Source organism: Aegilops tauschii, chromosome 1, assembly GCF_002575655.3.
Source record: "Aegilops tauschii subsp. strangulata cultivar AL8/78 chromosome 1, Aet v6.0, whole genome shotgun sequence".
NCBI classification, from domain to species: Eukaryota; Viridiplantae; Streptophyta; class Magnoliopsida; order Poales; family Poaceae; genus Aegilops; species Aegilops tauschii.
This window is the reverse complement of record NC_053035.3, coordinates 403,204,700-403,228,981: the sequence shown is the minus strand read 5'-3', so window position 1 is coordinate 403,228,981 and position 24,282 is coordinate 403,204,700.

Sequence of the window (24,282 nt, the reverse complement as noted above, 5' to 3'; positions counted from 1 at the left end):
ACAGATACTGCCATCACCCCCTCCAATTGAAATGGCTGATAAACAAGAAAAGTAATTGAATATACAGACATTTTAAGATAGACATGTGTAATGGATAGTTGGGAAGAAAACAGGGCATGAAATAATTCACATCTATGTTGTCTAACCAAACAGAATAGCAAGACATAATTTCACATATATGATGGCTAATTAAACAGGATAGCATGACACAATTCCACATGTATGATGGCTAACTAAACATCATAGAATGACATACTTCAAAATATGATGACTATGTAAACAGCATGACATGATATAACTATACGATGTGTCTATTAAAGTTGTTGGCATGCCATAAATCACAAACGTGCCATCGATGGAAACATGATAGCATGATATAAATCACGGATATAATGACATAATTCAAAATATGATGACTATGTGAAGTGTGAACAGGATGAGATGATATAACTATATTATGTCTTTAGAAAATGGGTTGGCATCCCATAATTCAGATACATGCTGTCTATGTAAACATCATGGCATGATATAATTCAAATATATGATTTATATACTAAGAAGTGAGCAGAGGGCAATCGCATATATGATGTGTCAACTAAGGAGATGGCATTCAATATCGTGTATATGATGTAAAAACTAAGCATTGCAATACAATATATGCATGATATGAGTAATATAACCCTGCTAGGTTTGAGCATACACCTCAGGGGGGTAATAGGACTGGTCATCTGCCTCTGAATCCTCCTCTGAAGTGCTATCTGTAACCACCAAGATATCTGCTTCACCGGGTAGCATTGCACTATCATGTAGATGATTTTTCATATAAAAAACTTTTTAATCCGAGTTCGTATGCAAAAGTTTTGCCCATTTTACAAATTCCAGAGAGATTTTGCAAATAAAGTCAAAACTCATATTTGTAAATTTTCCCAACAAGTAGAACACATATCACATGGGAAACTTATTTTCTTTTATTTTTTTGACGTTTCCATCATTTTCTTTTATTTTTTGACATATCACATGGGGTACAATCTGCGTGAGTCTGGGTTATGTGTGGTGGGGCTGGTTCTTGGGCAAGTACAACTGTGGTCTATCTCCATCGACAGGTAGCACGATATTTTTTGATGACCGTGTTTTTACTCCCACAGATACAGCCATCACCCCCTCCAATTGAAATGGCTGATAAACAAGAAAAGTAATTGAATATACAGACATTGTAAGATGGACATGTGTAAGGGATAGTAGGGAAGAAAAAAGGGCATGAAATAATTCACATTTATGTTGTCTAGCCAAACAGAATAGTAGGACATAATTTCACATATATGATGGCTAATTAAACAGGATAGCATGACACAATTCCACATGTATGATGGCTAACTAAACATGATAGAATGACATACTTCAAAATATGATGACTATGTAAACAGGATGACATGATATAACTATACGATGTGTCTATTAAAGTTGTCGGCATGCCATAAATCACAAACATGCCATCGATGGAAACATGATAGCATGATATAATTCACGGACAGAATGACATAATTCAAAATATGATGACTATGTGAAGTGTGAACAGGATGAGATGATATAACTATATTATGTCTTTAGAAAATGGGTTAGCATGCCATAATTCAGATTCATGCTGTCTATGTAAACATCATGGCATGATATAATTCAAATATATGATTTATATACTAAGAAGTGAGCAGAGGGAAATCGCATATATGATGTGTCAACTAAGGAGATGGCATTCAATATCGTGTATATGATGTAAAAACTAAGCATTGCAATACAATATATGCATGATATGAGTAATATAACCCTGCCAGGTTTGAGCATACACCTCAGGGGGGTAATAGGACTGGTCATCTGCCTCTGGATCCTCCTCTGAAGAGCTATCTGTAACCACCAAGATATCTGCTTCACCGGGTAGCATTCCACTATCATGTAGATGATTTTTCATATAAAAAACTTTTTAATCCGAGTTCGTATGCAAAAGTTATGCCCATTTTACAAATTCCAAAGAGATTTCGCAAATAAAGTCGAAATTCATATTTGTAAATTTTCCCAACAAGTAGAACACATATCACATGGGAAACTTATTTTCTTTTATTTTTTTGACGTTTCCATCATTTTCTTTTATTTTTTGACATATCACATGGGGTACAATCTGCGTGAGTCTGGGTTATGTGTGGTGGGGCTGGTTCTTGGGCAAGTACAACTGTGGTCTATCTCCATGACAGGTAGCACGATATTTTTTGAAGACCGTGTTTTTACTCCCACAGATACTGCCATCACCCCCTCCAAATGAAATGCCTGATAAACAAGAGAAGTAATTGAATATACAGACATTTGAAGATAGACATGTGTAATGGATAGTAGGGAAGAAAACAGGGCATGAAATAATTCACATTTATGTTGTCTAACCAAACAGAATAGCAGAAAATAATTTCACATATATGATGGCTAATTAAACAGGATAGCATGACACAATTCCACATGTATGATGGCTAACTAAACATGATAGAATGACATACTTCAAAATATGATGACTATGTAAACAGGATGACATGATATAACTATGCGATGTGTCTATTAAAGTTGTTGGCATGCCATAAATCACAAACATGCCGTCGATGGGAACATGATAGCATGATATAATTCACGGACAGAATGACATAATTCGAAATATGATGACTATGTGAAGAGTGAACAAGATGATATGATATAACTATATTATGTCTTTAGAAAATGGGTTGCCATGCCATAATTCAGATACATGCTGTCTATGTAAACATCATGGCATGATATGATTCAAATATATGATTTAGATACTAAGGAAGTGAGCAGAGGGAAATCGCATATATGATGTGTCAACTAAGGAGATGGCATTGAATATCGTGTATATTATGTAAAAACTAAGCATTGCAATACAATATATGCATGATATGAGTAATATAACCCTGCCAAGTTTGAGCATACACCTCAGGGGGATAATAGGACTTGTCATCTACCTCTGGATCCTCCTCTGAAGAGCTATCTGTAACCAGCAAGATATCTGCTTCACCAGGTAGCATTCCACTATCGAGTAGATGATTTTTCATATAAAAAACTTTTTAATCCGAGTTCGTATGCAAAAGTTATGCCCATTTTTCAAATTCCAGAGAGATTTTGCAAATAAAGTTGAAATTCATATTTGTAAATTTTCCCAACAAGTAGACCACATATCACATGGGAAACTTATTTTGTTTTTTTTGACATTTCCATCATTTTCTTTTATTTTTTGACATATCACATGGGGTACAATCTGCGTGAGTCTGGGTTATGTGTGGTGGGGCTGGTTCTTGGGCAAGTACAACTGCGGTCTATCTCCATCGACAGGTAGCACGATATTTTTTGAAGACCGTGTTTTTACTCCCACAGATACAGCCATCACCCCCTCCAATTGAAATGGCTGATAAACAAGAAAAGTAATTGAATATACAGACATTGTAAGATAGACATGTGTAATGGATAGTAGGGAAGAAAACAGGGCATGAAGTAATTCACATTTATGTTGTGTAACCAAACAGAATAGCAGGACATAATTTCACATATATGATGGCTAATTAAACAGGATAGCATAACACAATTCCACATGTATGATGGCTAACTAAACATGATAGAATGACATACTTCAAAATATGATGACTATGTAAACAGGATGACATGATATAACTATACGATGTGTCTATTAAAGTTGTTGGCATGCCATAAATCAGAAACGTGCCGTCGATGGAAACATGATAGTATGATATAATTCACGGATAGAATGACATAATTCAAAATATGATGACCACACTACTAGGAAAAGGCCTACTAATGGCGCACCTAATTTGGCCATTAATGGCGCATTAGTGGTGCGCCATTAGTAGCACGCCATTAGTATATTTTACTAATGGCGCACCACTGGTGCGCCATTAGTATCTGGTATACTAATGGCGCACCCCGGATGCGCCATTAGTATATACAACAGTGCGCCATTAGTATGCCTCCCAGGGGGCCATCTATACCCAGGTGCTTTTTCATACTAATGGCGCACAACAACGGGATGCGCCATTAGTAACTTCGGCATACTAATGGCGCACTGTTTAGTGATGCGCCATTAGTATCCTCTGGCATAATAATGGCGCACTATGATGTGATGCGCCATTAGTATGAATATTAGGTTTTTTTATTTTTTTATTTTCTGTTTTTTGCACAGGTTACAAAATGTATAATTGGACAAAATATAGACAGCACACATCAACAACAGATTCATCGAATACAATAGAAGATTAGTCTCTGAATACAATTCATCATTTTAGTCTCCGAATACAATTCATCATATTAGTCTCCGAACTAAAAAGACCGAACAAAGATAGAACATTATATTACAAGTCTCGAGACCGTGAGTTTGTCTTCACATTACAAGTCGATATCGATCATCTAAACTACCATCACATAGAAGAGAGTTGTGGTCATCACGATGAGCATCATCACGATGAAACTCGTCTTCATCCGGTTCCTCCAACGCTCCCTCCCCTCTCCCGCTAGATAGCGGGCGTATCTAGATTCGGCCTCGGCCCTAGTGGCGTACCCTTTGTAACTGTTACCGCTGAATCGGTGAACCTGTCTCCGACACTCCTCCCAGTCGTCGTAGACTCCGGGAACCTTACCCTTGTACACGACATACCACGGCATCGCTATGCAGTAGCCAAACGAAACGTTAGTACCAATTCACAGACAATACATACGCAATATATAAGTATGCAACAGAACGATCGGAAGAGAAAAGCAAGACATTAATAGCATCGATTACATCTAAGTTGAACGACTCTCGAAACCAAAGAGACATACTACAAGTTCATTAAAGTTTAATTACAACATGAGCCAATCAATGTTTCAGAACTAGACACAGCATCACTGCTTTCGACTCGACTCAAGGGACCGGAGCGTGGATGAAGCCGCCGTCTATCGTGGGAGTCATGAAACAACGGGCGTTGTCAGCCTGCATTTGTAGGATTGTGTCGATGTCACTGTTGGACGGTTGATTTCTGAGGTAGAACTGCCCCGAGGTACGAAGGACATCTTGATGGATGATTTCCGCAAACTCCGACTGGATGCGAAAGAATTCTTGTCTGATGTCCGCGTCCTGGATTGCCCCCAAGCTTGCGGCCCAATCTTTGAGATTATTTGGTAGGAGAAGGTGATTATGGTCCCGCACGATCGCCCGCATGTGATGGATGGCGTAGTAGGCATCCTTCTGACCGCCAGGCGGCTGCTTGACGCAGCAGAACGTCGTATTGTGGGAGAACACGTGCTTGCCGTACTTACGAATAGGCCTGGTGAAGGTGCCTCCAAATTTGACGTAGCCGGGGAGAACATCATCAAGAACCTTCTTGACATTTGTGTAGTCTACGTTCGACTGACGGTCCGGGTCGAAATACGTGGCCATGGAATATTTGGGGCTTAGGAGGATGAGCGTGCAATGTGTGTCACTGCAGAAAACACGGAATGTTAAAAGAAAAAAGATCGAAATCTAAGAATTCATATGTTACGGGGCGGTTGAGGGGAGGATTTACTCGGGAAAGTAAGGCACGAGGAAGTTATCCTTATCTTGGTTTGCCAGAATGACGCCTTCGAGGTAAGAACTCGCGACTTGCCGGTCCCCAGCGCTGCCCAAGATCTTGGCACGCATGTAGAAGGGGTCGACTATCATGATGTCCGGGGTCTTGTCGCGAATGATCGGCATCTCCATACTCAGCGAAAATAGCCGAACGAAGGTGTAGTGCAGCGGATGAAGGTTCAACATAGCGTAGATGTCACCAAACCGCAGGACGATCGTACCCCCGATGGAGTTATCCACAAAGCCCTTGCCCTCTGGCACCTTGGCCGCGAAAACCGGGTATGCCACATCCTTCTCTCGGAGACGCCGCTTCTCCAAAGAAAGAACACTGTCATGCAGACTCCGCATAGCACCGGTTGCAGCATCGAGCATATTTCTCGGTAGCATCGGCCTACCCGCCACATGCACCCTCCTCGAGATATCCGCAGTTGAAAGTGGCCCGTCCTGAGCACGGATCGTACTCGGTGCCGGCTGGCCCGCACCCTTGTTAGTCTTTCTTTTGCGTGCCTTCTTCTTGATCTCCTGTAATGGGACCGAGTTCTGCTCACAGACCGCCTTCTTGAGTGTGTTGGGGCTGATCATATTTGGCACCTCGCCTATCTGAGGCTCGGTGAAGTCGGCAGCTGGAGGCGTCTCCTGAGAGCTGAACTGCAGACGACGCCTGTTGCAACTTGGCTTCTCCGCGGTACCAGCTAGATCGCACACGTCTTTTGTTGGGTTGGGTTCTTGAGAAGGAGGCCCCAAGAAGTCGCCACCGTCCCCATGATCGGCAAAGTACTGATCGACGTTGGCAAATGTATCGTCGTCGTCGTCGTTCTGATCCTGTGCCATATGCATGTTTGGATCCAGTGGCATAGGGATGACCGGCACCGTTGCGGCGGTCTTGCCATGGGGCCGACTTGGTGCCGGCACGACTGGCGGTGTTGTCTTTGGGGTGGTGTCCCCCGCCCCCAAACGAATCTGGCTCTTCGGCCAAAGCAGGGGCCAGCTCAGGCAGGCGCTGAGGTTCATCACGTCATCATCGTCGGCCCCGAGGGGTCGAATCGGAGGTAACACCTCGTCGCAGCCTGGCAGCACCCGAACCAGTTGAACCCTAAACAAGTTGGGTGGCATCTGGGTACCGTGGAACAAGGGGTTGCCCGGTTGAACGGTTTTGCCCTTGGCAACATCGACCAACTCGTTGTTCACGAAGTGCAGGAGAGTGCACGGAACGTCGGCGGCGCCCTGCGAAAACATGTAGGGCGTTAGGGATGCCCAGTCAAAGGCAAGGAGATGAAGTCCTCGGCCGAGAGAGGCTTAATTAGTTACCGTGATGATGGCGTCGAGCTCGGCTAATGTCGAGGCACCGCCAACGGCGGGCGTGCAGTTGACGGAGGGGCCGCTTGCTGCAGAGGTGCCGGCCGGCGTACACCCGGGTGCATTAAGCTCCCGTGCCGGCATCGGAGACACCAATGCTGCCTTCGCCGGAGACACCAATGGCCCCGCCATCGCATTCCGCGAGTTGCTGGCCGTGAAGCTAGGAATCGGGGGCGGCCCCTGTTGGCCGCCCGCAATCCACGCACTAATCCCCTGGATCAAGGTAGGCACAATGGCGGTGATCGTCGCTCCGAGTTGTTGTTGCACTTGCTCTTGGACAATCTCCGGAATCCGCGCCACCTGTGCCCTGAGTTCTTGAACCTCGCGCGCCTGGCTTTCCGAGCTGGTCTTTTTCTCCTTTCGCCCAGCAGTGTCATAGTATGACGACCATTTTGTCGACAAGCCTTTGCCGGCCACATGACCAGCTGACGTCGGCTTACTGAGCTTATCCTTGTTCTTCATTACATTCAACGCCCTATTTAGAGTGGTGTCCCAAGGGTTGCTCTTAGTCGACCCCGCGCTACTACTTTCAGTTGCCTGCGGAAGGAATGTGAACCATTTAGAAATTTGGCTTCATTAATTAGAATGCAACCATATGGAGCTAATTACGAGGGGGTGTATTCCATACCAGAACAAGCTCAAGCGCCCTGGTCTTCGGATACGTGGTAAGCTCCTTTGTTTTTGGGTCCTTCTTGTACCGGGCCCTGACAAAGTTCCTGGTCTGCTTGTCACTGTATTTATCGAAGAGGGGCGGTAGGCCTTGCTCGGCACGGTCCGCCTCCTCCTTGTCCCATATAGGCTCCGCCACTCTGTAACCGCCGGGACCGAGTGTGTGTTCCCCTAAGTTCAGCTCCCGCATTTCTTTCCCCCACTTACTTGATTCGGAGTTTGCGGTGCTCGAGCAATTGATCTTGAAGTCGTTGTAGTCATCTTCGGTGATCGAAGGATTTTTCTCCTTGATCTTCTCATAACTCTCACCTTTCTCGATCATTCTCTTCACATTGCTTTTCCAAGTAGACAGGGCCTTGCTCATCTTCGTGAGGGCAGCATTGTTCACTTTATTCCCTTTGAGGCTTGTGTTTTCAAATTCAGCGGGGAACTTGTATCGTTCGTGCAGCTTCGTGAAGAGGAGGTTGCGCAAATTCCCTCGGTCAGGATGCCTCAGGTTCTCGGTGTTGATCGAGACGGTGCTCCGGAGAATGCACCCGAGCTGAAGCGAGTACCCCTTGACTATTCGTTGGGGCGCCGTTGGATTCCCGTCGGAGTCCACTTCAGTAACTTCCTCCTTGAGGGTGCGGAGCACGGTCGGGCGCCGGTCCTTCCGTTGCCTCTTCGGTTGGCTGCCATCTGTGCGTGCGCCGCCATCATCAGTGGTGGCATCCTCGGCGGCACCATCAGTGGTGGCATCAGTGGGGTCATCCTCGGCGGTACCATCAGTGGTCTCAGGATCGGTGGGGAAGGCGGCGTCCTCATACAAGTGAGGTTGTTCCTGCATCTCCTGGGACAGCTTCTAGAATGGCTTGACGCTCGAACCCCCGGCCTCATCGTTGTTGGCCATGTTTCTCTCTAAATAGGAACAAAGTTTGGTCAAAAAGTTGGTTATTGTCAAGGAACAAGATCATGGTCTCATCATCTAGGGTTTGTCGACACCGAGGCATCCTAAAAGCTAAGCTTTTATCATTGAGGGTTTTTCGACGCCGAGGCACCCTAAAAGCCTAAGCTTTCATCATTTCGGTTTTTATCGACACCGAGGCACCCTAAAAGCCATGCATTAGTCACAAGTACGCCGGGCCACTTGATCCTACTTAATTACCTACTAAGATACCCCGGCCCATGCATTAGTCACAAGTACCCCATATGTCCTATTTTTAGCAAAGTCATGCTAAAATTCACGGAAAATTTCAGCATGACCTTTGCTGAAAATAGGACATATGGAGTACCCGAATTTGCCGGAACGGAAGTTAATCGGCATTCTGGCAAACTCAAGGGCCTCTCGGGGTACCTGCAAAATCATCACGACACGATGGTCGGAGACAAAACCCAGCAAACTAGCACCACAATGTGCCTCTACTTTCATATGAATGAAAAGGCCACAATGTGCCTCTACTAGCACCACAATCTTAGTTAACTTCTGGGGACATCAGAAAGTTAACATCCGCCTGTTTATTATGAGGACTTCACTGCCACTGTTTACTCAAACTTAAGTTAGTAATTAAAAATATAAAATAGGATAACCCAGTGGCAGGACTGTTGGTTGATGTCACAAAAATGTTGCTAGTCTCAACATGTTCTACAGTTGTTAAAATTATGTTACTGTATTTACAACAAACTAACGCCACAGAGTCTACTAATTCAGGTAGAAGCCATCATTCATAACAAATTTGAATATATGATATTCCAGAAAATAATCTGTCTACAAAATGAGATACATCCCATTTGAACTACCAAAACTGTAACCAACGTTATTACCTAATTATGAAAAAAGTGCAGTACATATAAATTATTTCATCACTGAGAGGAGATAACCAAAAGTTTCCAAGCAATATGATTAAGAAAATGGGATTTAGGCATCCAAATGCCACAAAAGACCAAATCACAGTTTTAAACCAAGTTACACAAAGAAAATGCACCTAAATAGAGCCATGTGTGCTGGTTACAGTTTTAAACCAAGTCATATGCAAGATTACGTAAAAAATGGAGAGCCATGTCGTTTCTACTGGACCTAAATAGAGCTAGCTGCTGGTGTTGAACAATAAACAGCCACACCACACACTAAGACAAGTAACTGAAATGACTCTCTTTGTATTGTCGTAGAAGAAGAAACGAGAGAGATGCAAGATAGTAGTATATATAGGTGAGTCAACCTATTATTCTAGGTAGCTGCCTTGCTGGTGATTCGGTGTCGTCGCAACTGGATCCCTCCCACTCGACCTGCGATCTTCTACAAGGAAAAAGTAGCAGCTCAGTCAAGCACCATATAATTATAAAAGGAAAAAATGTTACTTGGCACAAGTCTAAACGAGAAGCTTGAAGTAGCAGCAGATTGAAGTGATAAAGTGCAAAGGAGAAGCTTGAGCTAGTAAACGAGAAGCTTGAGGTAGCAGCAGATTGAAGTGATAAAGTGCAAAGGAACAGAGCTGCTATATTTAGAACATGCTTTGTATTATTTTATATGGGAAAATTTTGTTTTTGCCACTAGATTTTGTCAAATTTTCTTATGCCACTCTAGATTTTGACATCTCGCTTTTGCCACTCTTAGTTTGTGACAATTATCACAATTGCCATTCTGTTAGGTTAATGGATGTTTTGACCAAACGGAGCAGGGAAAAGACCATATTGCCCTATGTTATTTGTTTTGCTTTTGACACTCCAGTTTTCGCCAAATATTGCTTTTGCCACTAGAGTAACATCTAATGTTACATAGTATTTTAGCATGACCTATTTGAAAATCTGACATCACACATCTTATGTTAAAAAGTTTGGCATGACCTATTTGGAAATATGTCATAGATAATTACACAATATTTTCACACAAGTCTTGACAGTTAATGGCATCATTACCAGCAACATAGTTCATAATATCAGGAAATTAGTTCATAGGAGTACACATCCATCATCTAAACTTAACAGCAAGGTTCACATGTAGTTGCATCAACTACGCAACAAGGTTTATATGTAGTTGCATCAACTACACTGCAAGGTTCACATATGCATACTGACCACCCAAAAGCAACATGTAGCTGCATCAACTAAACAACAAGGTTCACATATGCATATGGACTACCCAAAAGCAAGGCCTTTACAAGTCTACATAGTACAATGCAATAGCTTAACAAGAGTGCCACTAGGCTGCTATGCTAACTACTACAAGACTTGTGCTTGATGTAGTGCTGCTGCTACAACAAGTGCACCACAAACAAGCAGCAGCAGCAAGAAAATTAAAATTTGGGCTGCTGTTATGTGGTCGTTGGAGGTGTACCACAATGCAGTAGTATGTAGTCTTGATGGCCAGCATCCAGAATTAACAATGGCTTGATGGGTGCAGACACACATACCATTCCAAAATTGTATGAGCACAAAAGAGGACAGATTATTTTAAGAAGACCAATAGCATCACCATCTACTGATATAACACGTGAAGTTCTACTCATATTGTATCAGCTTAACAATTAGTCATGCAAAGGATCCAAAAAAACTTGGAGTGAGTGAGATGTGGGAGCATATTTGAAGGTGATGGATTTGAATGAATTTCAAACTGCGGGTGGACTGTAGTTCATCAACAGTGACATTAACCAAATGAATATGACACCATAGCAGTATCAAAAATAGCACCAAGAAAAGTGCAAGCCCCCTCCCACTGCTTAGCTTGATTAGGCGCTTATTTAATGGAGCTAAGAAATATGGGTTTCATTTAGTACAATACAAACTGCAGCTAGATCAAACTAGAAGATATAAACAGAGTAATACAATGATGCATATATAACAGGGCAGTTTCCATCTTCTAACAAACCCGGGTGAGGAGTTGGCTTACACGTTTTTCTGACCAAGCAGAATTTTTTTTGCAAGCACAAACAAGCAGCAGCAGCAAGAATTAGGTGAAAATTTCCAAGGGAGCGGTAGAATTTGTTTCTTACAGGGCCGTAGGCTCTCGAGTCCCGGCTGGCGCTGCAATTGTCCCCTTCGACCCAGCAGTGGCCCTCCGGTATCTTTCGGACCTCCTCCTTCTCCGGGAGGCTGACCCAGTCGCCGGGCAGCCCAATCAGCCTCTTGATCGTCTTCCTCTGGTGGTCCACCGGCGACCTGCACACACACACAAATACAGCAGCAACCATCAAGATTCAGTATCGAAAGCATCTGGAGTGGGTTAACGTTAAACGTATGCCGCGGGCATGAGCGCCGGGGCGGGTGGCGGGGTACCTGGAGGAAGGCGGGGAGGAGCGCGAACTTGTCGACGGGGTTGGCCACGGGCGCGGCCAGCGGCCAGCGGGGAGGAGACGAGGAGAGCGGCGCCGAGGAGACGAGGACAACGGGGCGGCGGGGCGGCGGCGTCGGGAGAGGAGAGGGCGGCGTCGCGGCGTCGGGGCGTCGGGGCGGAGACGAGGACGACGGGGCGGCGTCGAGGCGGCGGGGCAGTGGCGTCGGGAGAGTAGAGGGGAAGGGGATCGAGGGCGAGGGCGAGGGAGAGAGGGGATAGGTTTGGGCCGGGGATAGGCGAGGGCGAGGGCACAATACTAATGGCGCACCACCCCTCGGTGCGCCATAAGTACATCCATACTAATGGCACACCTCACCCTGGTGCGCCATTAGTATTTTTTTTTGATTTCTGCTCGAGCCAACAGGTTATCTTCCACCTGACCTGATCCACACTAAGTTCCCTCTACTAGCTTGACTGGTCAGCAGCCAGTTCTCACACCAGGAGGTCCTGGGTTCGATTCCCAGGCTCCACAATTTTTTTTATGCATTTAAAATGCTGTTTGATATTTATTTGTGTTTAAATATGTTCAAACTTGTTTAAATCATAACAGTAATATTTTTTATAAGACAGTAACAATTATTTAAAAAATATCATCAAACAGTAATGCCGGTGGAGCGGGGGAGGGTGCGCGGGGTGCGGGGGGCCGGTGGACCGGGGGGTGCTCGGCGGCGAGGGGGATCAGATCTGGCGAGGTGGGATAGCGATCGAGATGGAGGGGGATCGAGATCGAGTGTCCATGAAATTTAAAAATATTCATGATAGTTCAAAAAGTGCCCATGAAATACAATCGAGAAATGAAGGCTATGATTTAAATACAATCGATCTTAGCTAGCTATCTGTTCACAATCTTCTTGCCCTTCTTTTTCGCAAATGGAGTTCTTCTATGGAATGGACGTCCTTTAGGTAGGGTGGTCCTGCTTCTTCTTGTGGTGTATGCTGCTACTTCATCATCGTCGTCATGTTCAATTCTCGGGTCGCCGTACTTGTTGAAGTCTTGCTCATTGGCTACTCCATCCATTCCGATGATCTTCCTTTTGCCTCTCCTCACGACAACACGACTGGGCTTTGACGGGTCGGTAATGAAGAAGCATTGGTCCACTTGGGAAGCCAGTACCCATGGCTCATTTTTCGCGGTGACGTTTGCGCCTGCGGTCTTGGATTTGGCTTCGGGTATAACCATTGTGGTGAAATACCGGTCTTCTTTTAGGACGCTCTTGGCCCATCTGACACGGAACATCGGGACCTTCTCTCCAGCGTAGCTCAGCTCCCAGATCTCCTCGATCCTTCCGTAGTATCTGTCCTTGTCGTTACCGGTGTAGGATTCCATCGTTACCCCGGAGTTCTGATAACCATCGCTCTTCATGTCCTTGGCCTCGGTGTAGAATGTGTAGCCGTTGATATCGTACGCCTCATAGGTCATCAGGTTGTGCTCGGCGCCCTGTGACAAGGCGAATATGAGTTGTTCTTCCGCGGAAGAATTCTCTTGTAAAGGGTACGACAGAAGCTTCTGCTTGAACCAACGCGTGAAACATGAGTTGTGCTCTTTGAGTATATCTCCGTCCGTCCTCTGTTGGCCTCGGTCATTGTACGTCTTCTTAATAAAGGTTTTGTGCTCTACCACCCAAGGATTGACCACGTCTATGTGTTGTAGCGCGACTAGGTTTGCTCTTTCAAAGTCGGCGAGTCGACCCTCGAAGTCGACATGCATTTCGCGGCGACCCTCACGGTGACCCCATCCAGCGAGCCTGCCGAGGTGCCTGTTGACGGGCAGACCAACGGGGTTCTCGATGCCTAGACAATTCGTGCAGTAGGAGATGCACTCTTCGGTCAGAAAGCCCCTGGCTATGCTTCCCTCTGGACGTGACATGTTGCCAACGTATCCTTTGATGACACCATTCATCCTTTCGAACGGCATCATGCTGTGCAGGAACGTCGGCCCGAGTTGGATGATATCGTACACGATATGGACTAGCAGATGCACCATAACGTCGAAGAATGCGGGCGGGAAGTACATCTCAAGCTCGCATAGTATCACCACGATCTCTTCATGTAGCCTTCTGAGTTGCCTCACGCCAACAGACTTCCGAGAGATGACGTCGAAAAAGTTGCATAGGCCAAATAGCATTTCACGGACGTGCGCATCCATGATCCCACGGATTGCAACTGGAAGTATCTGCGTCATCAGCACGTGACAGTCGTGAGACTTCATCCCGTTGAACTTCAGCTTCGCTAGGTCTAGGTATCTGCTTATCTTCCCCGCGTAACCGTAAGGAAGTTTTACTCCTACGAGGCAGGTGAAAAACTGCTCGATCTCCTCCTGACTTAGAGTGAAGCACGCGGGAGGGTAGTCATTTCCGGTCTTCTTGGCCTTTTTGCCTTTGCGACAACTTTCCGTGTCCTGCTTCGCCTCATCATCATCATATATAGCGTGAAGCTCCTGCCTGATGCCCATTGATTTCAAGTCTGCCCTTGCTTTTGGCCCATCTTTGGTCCTCTCTGGCATGTTGAGCAGGGTACCAAGCAGACTCTCGCACACGTTCTTCGTGATATGCATGACATCAAGGCTGTGAGGCACACGGTGGATCTTCCAGTACGGCAAGTCCCAAAAAACAGACCTCGTTTTCCATACCTTCAGCAGCGGCTCTGGCGCCTTTCGCTTCTTTCCCGGCTCTGGCGCCTTTTGCTTCTTTCCCGGCAGTGGGCAGTCTTTCCAATTTTTCAATAGCTCGTCTATTTCCTCGCCGCTCCTCGTATGCGGGCGTCCTCGGGGTTCGGTTTCACCATCGAATAGATCCTTGCGTTTTCTCCACGGGTCATCATCGCGAAGCCACCTTCGATGTCCCATGAACACGGTTTTCAAAGACCCGGGATCTCTATCTAGCTAGCGATACGTTGTGTCATCCATGCACCTGACGCATCCAGAAAATCCGTGGACCACCTGCCCCGCGACATATCCGTAACCGAGATAGTCGTGCACCGTCGTGAGCAGCGCGGCTCTCATAGGGAAATATTCTTTCTCTGCAGCGTCCCACGTATTGGCTGGCGTTTTCCACATCGTGTCAAGCTCCTCTTTCAGCAGCCCCAGATACAGATTGATGTCGTTCCCTGGTTGTTTCGGTCCTTCGATTAGCATACTCATGTGAATGTACTTCCTCTTCATGCACAACCAGGGGGGAAGGTTGTACATCCACACAAACACAGGCCAGGTGCTATGTGTGCTTCTCTGGCTGCCAAACGGATTGACTCCATCGGTGCTCGCGCCCAGCACGATGTTCCTTGGATCGTTCCCAAATTCTAGGTCTTCGAAGTTCAACGCTTGCCACGTGCTCGCATCCTTAGGGTGACTCAGCATCTTGTCTTTTTTATCTATCTCCGGATCATTTGCGTCATCTTCTCGCTTCTTCTCCTCCCTATCCGCGTGCCAACGCAGGAGCTTTGCTACCTTAGGGTCCGCGAAATACCGCTGCAGACGAGGAGTGATCGGAAAGTACCACACCACTTTTCGAGGAGCTTTCTTCCTCTTCTTGTATCGAGTGACGCCGCACACCGGACATATGGTAGACTCCGCGTGCTCGTCCCGATAAATGATGCAATTGTTCATGCACACATGGTATTTCACGTGCGGTAAATCCAGAGGACACACGATTTTCTTCGCCTCCTCCAAACTGGTCGGGCACTTGTTCCCCTTGGGAAGACGTTCGTGCCAGAATGACATGTTCTCGTCGAAGCATGCGTCGGTCATTTTGTGTTTTACCTTCATCTCTAGAGCCATGAGCGTTACTTTTAGGCGGGTATCCTCGGGCCTGCATCCTTCATACAATGGAGTAACCGCGTCTAACTCAAGTTGATCCATCTTGGCTTTCTCTCGGGCGGCAGCTCTTGCGTTATCCGTCTGCTTGAGAAGCAGCTCTTGAATATGAGGGTCCTGCACCCAGCCCATCGATGGTCCAGCGTCGTCTGCTCCGCCGGCATCATCATCTTCATGATCATGCCCATCGTCTGCTCCGGCATCTTCCTCATCATCATGTCCTGCATCTTCTACATGATGACTGTGTACAGCATCACCGTCGTGATCATCTCCTGGGGATTCTTCGTCTTCTTGCCCGCCCGAGCCGCGGTGGTTGTCTTGCTGCCCTTCCTCATTTCTTGCCCGGCCCCCATGGACGACTTCGTAGTCATCTTCATCACCTTGCCACCGATAGCCATCCATGAAACCACGCAAGAGCAGGTGGTCCCGCACCTGCCAGGATTCCGGGTCCGCAATAAGGCTCTTCAGCTTGCATCTTCGACACGGACATCTTATCTCTGTCTCGTTCTTTTCAAGCATCTCGGCCTTCGCGGACCTCAAAAACCTATTCACGATGCCTTCGGTCATCATGCGGACGATGGTCGCCTGCGGGGTAGAGCAAAACGATATTTTAGAACCAAGAAAAAATTTGGCATGACTTTCCCTAAAAATAGGACCAAAAAGAATGCTTAATGCCAAAATTCTCGCCGAAACGGAAATGAATCAACATTCCGGCAAAATATTGGCAACTATCGCATTTCAAATACCCGTACACCTCCAAACACAAACACATATGCAACACCACAAACATATGCAACACCACGAACATACATAGATCTAGCTAGGCCATAAAAAGTGCATGTGCACATTGTTGTAGGGAGAACAACATAAATATAGCTTTCCCCCTTACTTACCTATGAAAACAAGGTAATTTAACCACATAAATTGAATGAATCTATGGTGGGAATGAGGTGAAAAAGAGGAGGCACCCGAGACAAGGAGGAGGTGGAGAGAATGAAGTGGGGAGAAAGTGAGTGTGGATAGGAGAGGCTGTCCAAAATATCTTGTTGCCCCCCACTTACTAATGGCGCACCAACTCTAAATGCGCCATTAGTAATCCAGGTTACTAATGGCGCACCTTCTGGTCGTGCGCCATTAGTATGTTTGGACAGGCGCACTAGTTAAAAAAAATATTTGATACTAATGGCGCACCCTGGGCATGGTGCGCCATTACTAGTTACAACTAGTAATGGCGCACTGTGTCTGGATGCGCCATTAGTATGTTTGGACAGGCGCACTAGTTAAATTTTTTTTTTAAACAGGGCATGAAATAATTCACATTTATGTTGTCTAGCCAAACAGAATAGCAGGACATAATTTCACATATATGATGGCTAATTAAACAGGATAGCATGACACAATTCCACATGTATGATGGCTAACTAAACATGATAGAATGACATACTTCAAAATATGATGACTATGTAAACAGGATGACATGATATAACTATACGATGTGTCTATTAAAGTTGTTGGCATGCCATGAATCACAAACGTGCCATGGATGAAAACATGATAGCATGATATAATTCACGGATAGAATGACATAATTCAAAATATGATGACTATGTGAAGTGTGAACAGGATGAGATGATATAACTATATTATGTCTTTAGAAAATGGGTTGGCATGCCATAATTCAGATACATGCTGTCTATGTAAACATCATGGCATGATATAATTCAAATATATGATTTATATACTAAGAAGTGAGCAGAGGGCAATCGCATATATGATGTGTCAACTAAGGAGATGGCATTCAATATCGTGTATATGATGTAAAAACTAAGCATTGCAATACAATATATGCATGATATGAGTAATATAACCTTGCCAGGTTTGAGCATACACCTCAGGGGGATAATATGACTGGTCATCTGCCTCTGAATCCTCCTCTGAAGAGCTATCTGTAACCAGCAAGATATCTGCTTCACCAGGTAGCATTCCACTATCGTGTAGATGATTTTTCATATAAAAAACTTTTTAATCCGAGTTCGTATGCAAAAGTAATGCCCATTTTACAAATTCCAGAGAGATTTTGCAAATCAAGTCGAAATTCATATTTGTAAATTCTCCCAACAAGTAGACCACATATCACATGGGAAACTTATTTTCTTCTATTTTTTTACATTTCCATCATTTTCTTTTTTTTGACATATCACATGGGGTACAATCTGCGTGAGTCTGGGTTATGTGTGGTGGGGCTGGTTCTTGTGCAAGTACAACTGTGGTCTATCTCCATCGACAGGTAGCACGATATTTTTTGAAGACCGTGTTTTTACTCCCACAGATACTACCATCAGCCCCTCCAATTGAAATGGCTGATAAACAAGAAAAGTAATTGAATATACAGACATTGTAAGATAGACATGTGTAATGGATAGTAGGGAAGAAAACAGGGCATGAAATAATTCACATTTATGTTGTCTAGCCAAACAGAATAGCAGGACACAATTTCACATATATGATGGCTAATTAAACAGGATAGCATGACACAATTCCACATGTATGATGGCTAACTAAACATGATAGAATGACATACTTCAAAATATGATGACTATGTAAACAGGATGACATGATATAACTATACGATGTGTCTATTAAAGTTGTTGGCATGCCATAAATCACAAACGTGCCATCGATGGAATCATGATAGCATGATATAATTCACGGATAGAATGACATAATTCAAAATATGATGACTATGTGAAGTGTGAACAGGATGAGATGATATAACTATATTATGTCTTTAGAAAATGGGTTGGCATGCCATAATTCAGATACATGATGTCTATGTAAACATCATGGCATGATATAATTCAAATATATGATTTATATACTAAGAAGTGAGCAGAGGGCAATCGCATATATGATGTGTCAACTAAGGAGATGGCATTCAATATCGTGTATATGATGTAAAAACTAAGCATTGCAATACAATATATGCATGATATGAGTAATATAACCCTGCCAGGTTTGAGCATACACCTCACGGGGATAATAGGACTGGTCATCTGCCTCTGAATCCTCCTCTGAAGAGCTATCTGTAACCAGCAAGATATCTGCTTCACCAGGTAGCATTCCACTATCGTGTAGATGATTTTTCATATAAAAAACTTTTTAATCCGAGTTCGGATGCAAAAGTAATGCCCATTTTACAAATTCTAGAGAGATTTTGCAAATCAAGTCGAAATTCATATTTGTAAATTTTGCCAACAAGTAGACCACATATCACATGGGAAACTTATTTTCTTTTATTTTTTAGACATTTCCATCATTTTCTTTTATTTTTTGACATATCACATGGGGTACAATCTGTGTGAGTCTGGATTATGTGTGGTGGGGCTGGTTCTTGGGCAAGTACAACTGTGGTCTATCTCCATCGACAGGTAGCACGATATTTTTGGAAGACCGTGTTTTTACTCCCACAGATACTGCCATCACCCCCTCCAATTGAAATGGCTGATAAACAAGAAAAGTAATTGAATATACAGACATTTTAAGATAGACATGTGTAATGGATAGTAGGAAAGAAAACAGGGCATGAAGTAATTCACATTTGTGTTGTCTAACCAAACAGAATAGCAGGACATAATTTCACATATATGATGGCTAATTAAACAGGATAACATGACACAATTCCACATGTATGATGGCTAACTAAACATGATAGAATGACATACTTCAAAATATGTTGATTATGTAAACAGGATGACATGATATAACTATACGATGTGTCTATTAAAGTTGTTGGTATGCCATAAATCACGAACGTGCCGTCGATGGAAACATGATAGCATGATATAATTCACGGATAGAATGACATAATTCAAAATATGATGACTATGTGAAGTGTGAACAGGATGAGATGATATAACTATATTATGTCTTTAGAAAATGGGTTGGCATGCCATAATTCAGATACATGCTGTCTATGTAAACATCATGGCATGATATAATTCAAATATATGATTTATATACTAAGAAGTGAGCAGAGGGCAATCACATATATGATGTGTCAACTAAGGAGATGGCATTCAATGTCGTGTATATGATGTAAAAACTAAGCATTGCAATACAATATATGCATGATATGAGTAATATAACCCTGCCAGGTTTGAGCATACACCTCAGGGGGATAATAGGACTGGTCATCTGCCTCTGAATCCTCCTCTGAAGAGCTATCTGTAACCAGCAAGATATCTGCTTCACCAGGTAGCATTCCACTATCGTGTAGATGATTTTTCATATAAAAAACTTTTTAATCCGAGTTCGTATGCAAAAGTAATGCCCATTTTACAAATTCCAGAGAGATTTTGCAAATCAAGTCGAAATTCATATTTGTAAATTTTCCCAACAAGTAGACCACATATCACATGGGAAACTTATTTTCTTTTATTGTTTTACATTTCCATCATTTTCTTTTTTTTGACATATCACATGGGGTACAATCTGCGTGAGTCTGGGTTATGTGTGGTGGGGCTGGTTCTTGGGCAAGTACAACTGTGGTCTATCTCCATCGACAGGTAGCACGATATTTTTTGAAGACCGTGTTTTTACTCCCACAGATACTACCATCAGCCCCTCCAATTGAAATGGCTGATAAACAACAAAAGTAATTGAATATACAGACATTGTAAGATAGACATGTGTAATGGATAGTAGGGAAGAAAACAGGGCATGAAATAATTCACATTTATGTTGTCTAGCCAAACAGAATAGCAGGACATAATTTCACATATATGATGGCTAATTAAACAGGATAGCATGACACAATTCCACATGTATGATGCCTAACTAAACATGATAGAATGACATACTTCAAAATATGATGACTATGTAAACAGGATGACATGATATAACTATACGATGTGTCTATTAAAGTTGTTGGCATGCCATAAATCACAAACGTGCCATCGATGGAATCATGATAGCATGATATAATTCACGGATAGAATGACATAATTCAAAATATGATGACTATGTGAAGTGTGAACAGGATGAGATGATATAACTATATTATGTCTTTAGAAAATGGGTTGGCATGCCATAATTCAGATACATGCTGTCTATGTAAACATCATGGCATGATATAATTCAAATATATGATTTATATACTAAGAAGTGAGCAGAGGGCAATCGCATATATGATGTGCAACTAAGGAGATGGCATTCAATATCGTGTATATGATGTAAAAACTAAGCATTGCAATACAATATATGCATGATATGAGTAATATAACCCTGCCAGGTTTGAGCATACACCTCAGGGGGATAATAGGACTGGTCATCTGCCTCTGAATCCTCCTCTGAAGAGCTATCTGTAACCAGCAAGATATCTGCTTCACCAGGTAGCATTCCACTATCGTGTAGATGATTTTTCATATAAAAAACTTTTTAATCCGAGTTCGGATGCAAAACTAATGCCCATTTTACAAATTCTAGAGAGATTTTGCAAATCAAGTCGAAATTCATATTTGTAAATTTTGCCAACAAGTAGACCACATATCACATGGGAAACTTATTTTCTTTTATTTTTTAGACATTTCCATCATTTTCTTTTATTTTTTGACATATCACATGGGGTACAATCTGTGTGAGTCTGGATTATGTGTGGTGGGGCTGGTTCTTGGGCAAGTACAACTGTGGTCTATCTCCATCGACAGGTAGCACGATATTTTTGGAAGACCGTGTTTTTACTCCCACAGATACTGCCATCACCCCCTCCAATTGAAATGGCTGATAAACAAGAAAAGTAATTGAATATACAGACATTTTAAGATAGACATGTGTAATGGATAGTAGGAAAGAAAACAGGGCATGAAGTAATTCACATTTATGTTGTCTAACCAAACAGAATAGCAGGACATAATTTCACATATATGATGGCTAATTAAACAGGATAACATGACACAATTCCACATGTATGATGGCTAACTAAACATGATAGAATAACATACTTCAAAATATGATGATTATGTAAACAGGATGACATGATATAACTATACGATGTGTCTATTAAAGTTGTTGGTATGCCATAAATCACGAACGTGCCGTCGATGGAAACATGATAGCATGATATAATTCACGGATAGAATGACATAATTCAAAATATGATGACTATGTGAAGTGTGAACAGGATGAGATGATATAACTATATTATGTCTTTAGAAAATGGGTTGGCATGCCATAATTTAGATACATGCTGTCTATGTAAACATGATGGCATGATATAATTCAAATATATGATTTATATACTAAGAAGTGAGCAGAGGGCAATCGTATATATGATGTGTCAACTAAGGAGATGGCATTCAATGTCGTGTATATGATGTAAAAACTAAGCATTGCAATACAATATATGCATGATATGAGTAATATAACCCTGCCAGGTTTGAGCATACACCTTAGTGGGATAATTGGACTGGTCATCTGCCTCTGAATCCTCCTCTGAAGAGCTATCTGTAACCAGCAAGATATCTGCTTCACCAGGTAGCATTCCACTATCGTGTAGATGATTTTCATATAAAAAACTTTTTAATCCGAGTTCGTATGCAAAAGTAATGCCCATTTTACAAATTCCAGAGAGATTTTGCAAATCAAGTCAAAATTCATATTTGTAAATTTTCCAAAAAAGGTAGACCACATATCACATGGTAAACTTATTTTCTTTTAATTTTTTTGACATTTCCATCATTTTCTTTTTTTTGACATATCACATGGGGTACAATCTGCGTGAGTCTGGGTTATGTGTGGTGGGGCTGGTTCTTGGGCAAGTACAACTGTGGTCTATCTCCATCGACAGGTAGCACGATATTTTTTGAAGACCGTGGTTTTACTCCCACAGATACTGCCATCACCCCTTCCAATTGAAATGGCTGATAAACAAGAAAAGTAATTGAATATACAGACATTGTAAGATAGACATGTGTAATGGATAGTAAGGAAGAAAACAGGGCATGAAATAATTCACATTTATGTTGTATAGCCAAACAGAATAGCAGGACATAATTTCACATATATGATGGCTAATTAAACAGGATAGCATGACACAATTCCACATGTATGATGGCTAACTAAACATGATAGAATGACATACTTCAAAATATGATGACTATGTAAACAGGATGACATGATATAACTATACGATGTGTCTATTAAAGTTGTTGGCATGCCATAAATCACAAACATGCCGTCGATGGTAACATGATAGCATGATATAATTCACGGATAGAATGACATAATTCAAAATATGATGACTATGTGAAGTGTGAACAGGATGAGATGATATAACTATATTATGTCTTTAGAAAATGGGTTGGCATGCCATAATTCAGATACATGCTGTCTATGTAAACATCATGGCATGATATAATTCAAATATATGATTTATATACTAAGAAGTGAGCAGAGGGCAATCACATATATGATGTGTCAACTAAGGAGATGGCATTCAATATCGCGTATATGATGTAAAAACTAAGCATTGCAAAACAATATATGCATGATATGAGTAATATAACCCTGCCAGGTTTGAGCATACACCTCAGGGGGATAATAGGAGTGGTCATTTGCCTCTGAATCCTCCTCTGAAGAGCTATCTGTAACCAGCAAGATATCTGCTTCACCAGGTAGCATTCCACTATCGTGTAGATGATTTTTCATATAAAAAACTTTTTAATCCGAGTTCGTATGCAAAAGTTATGCCCATTTTACAAATTCCAGAGAGATTTTGCAAATAAAGTTGAAATTCATATTTGTAAATTTTCCCAACAAGTAGACCACATATCACATGGGAAATGTTTTTTCTTAATTTTCACATTTCCATCGTTTTCTTTTATTTTTTGACATATCACATGGGGTACAATCTGCGTGAGTCTGGGTTATGTGTGGTGGGGCTGGTTCTTGGGCAAGTACAACTGTGGTCTATCTCCATCGACAGGTAGCACGATATTTTTTGAAGACCGTGTTTTTACACCCACAGATATAGCCATCACCTCCTCCAATTGAAATGGCTGATAAACAAGAAAAGTAATTGAATATACAGACATTGTAAGATAGACATGTGTAATGGATAGTAGGGAAGAAAACAGGGCATGAAATAATTCACATTCATGTTGTCTAGCCAAACAGAATAGCAGGACATAATTTCACATATATGATGGCTAATTGAACAGGATAGCATGACACAATTCCACATGTATGATGGCTAACTAAACATGATAGAATGACATACTTCAAAATATGATGACTATGTAAACAGGATGACATGATATAACTATACGATGTGTCTATTAAAGTTGTTGGCATGCCATAAATCACGAACATCCCGTCGATGGAAACATGATAGCATGATATAATTGACGGATGGAATGACATAATTCAAAATATGATGACTATGTGAAGTGTGAACAGGATGAGATGATATAACTATATTATGTCTTTAGAAAATGGGTT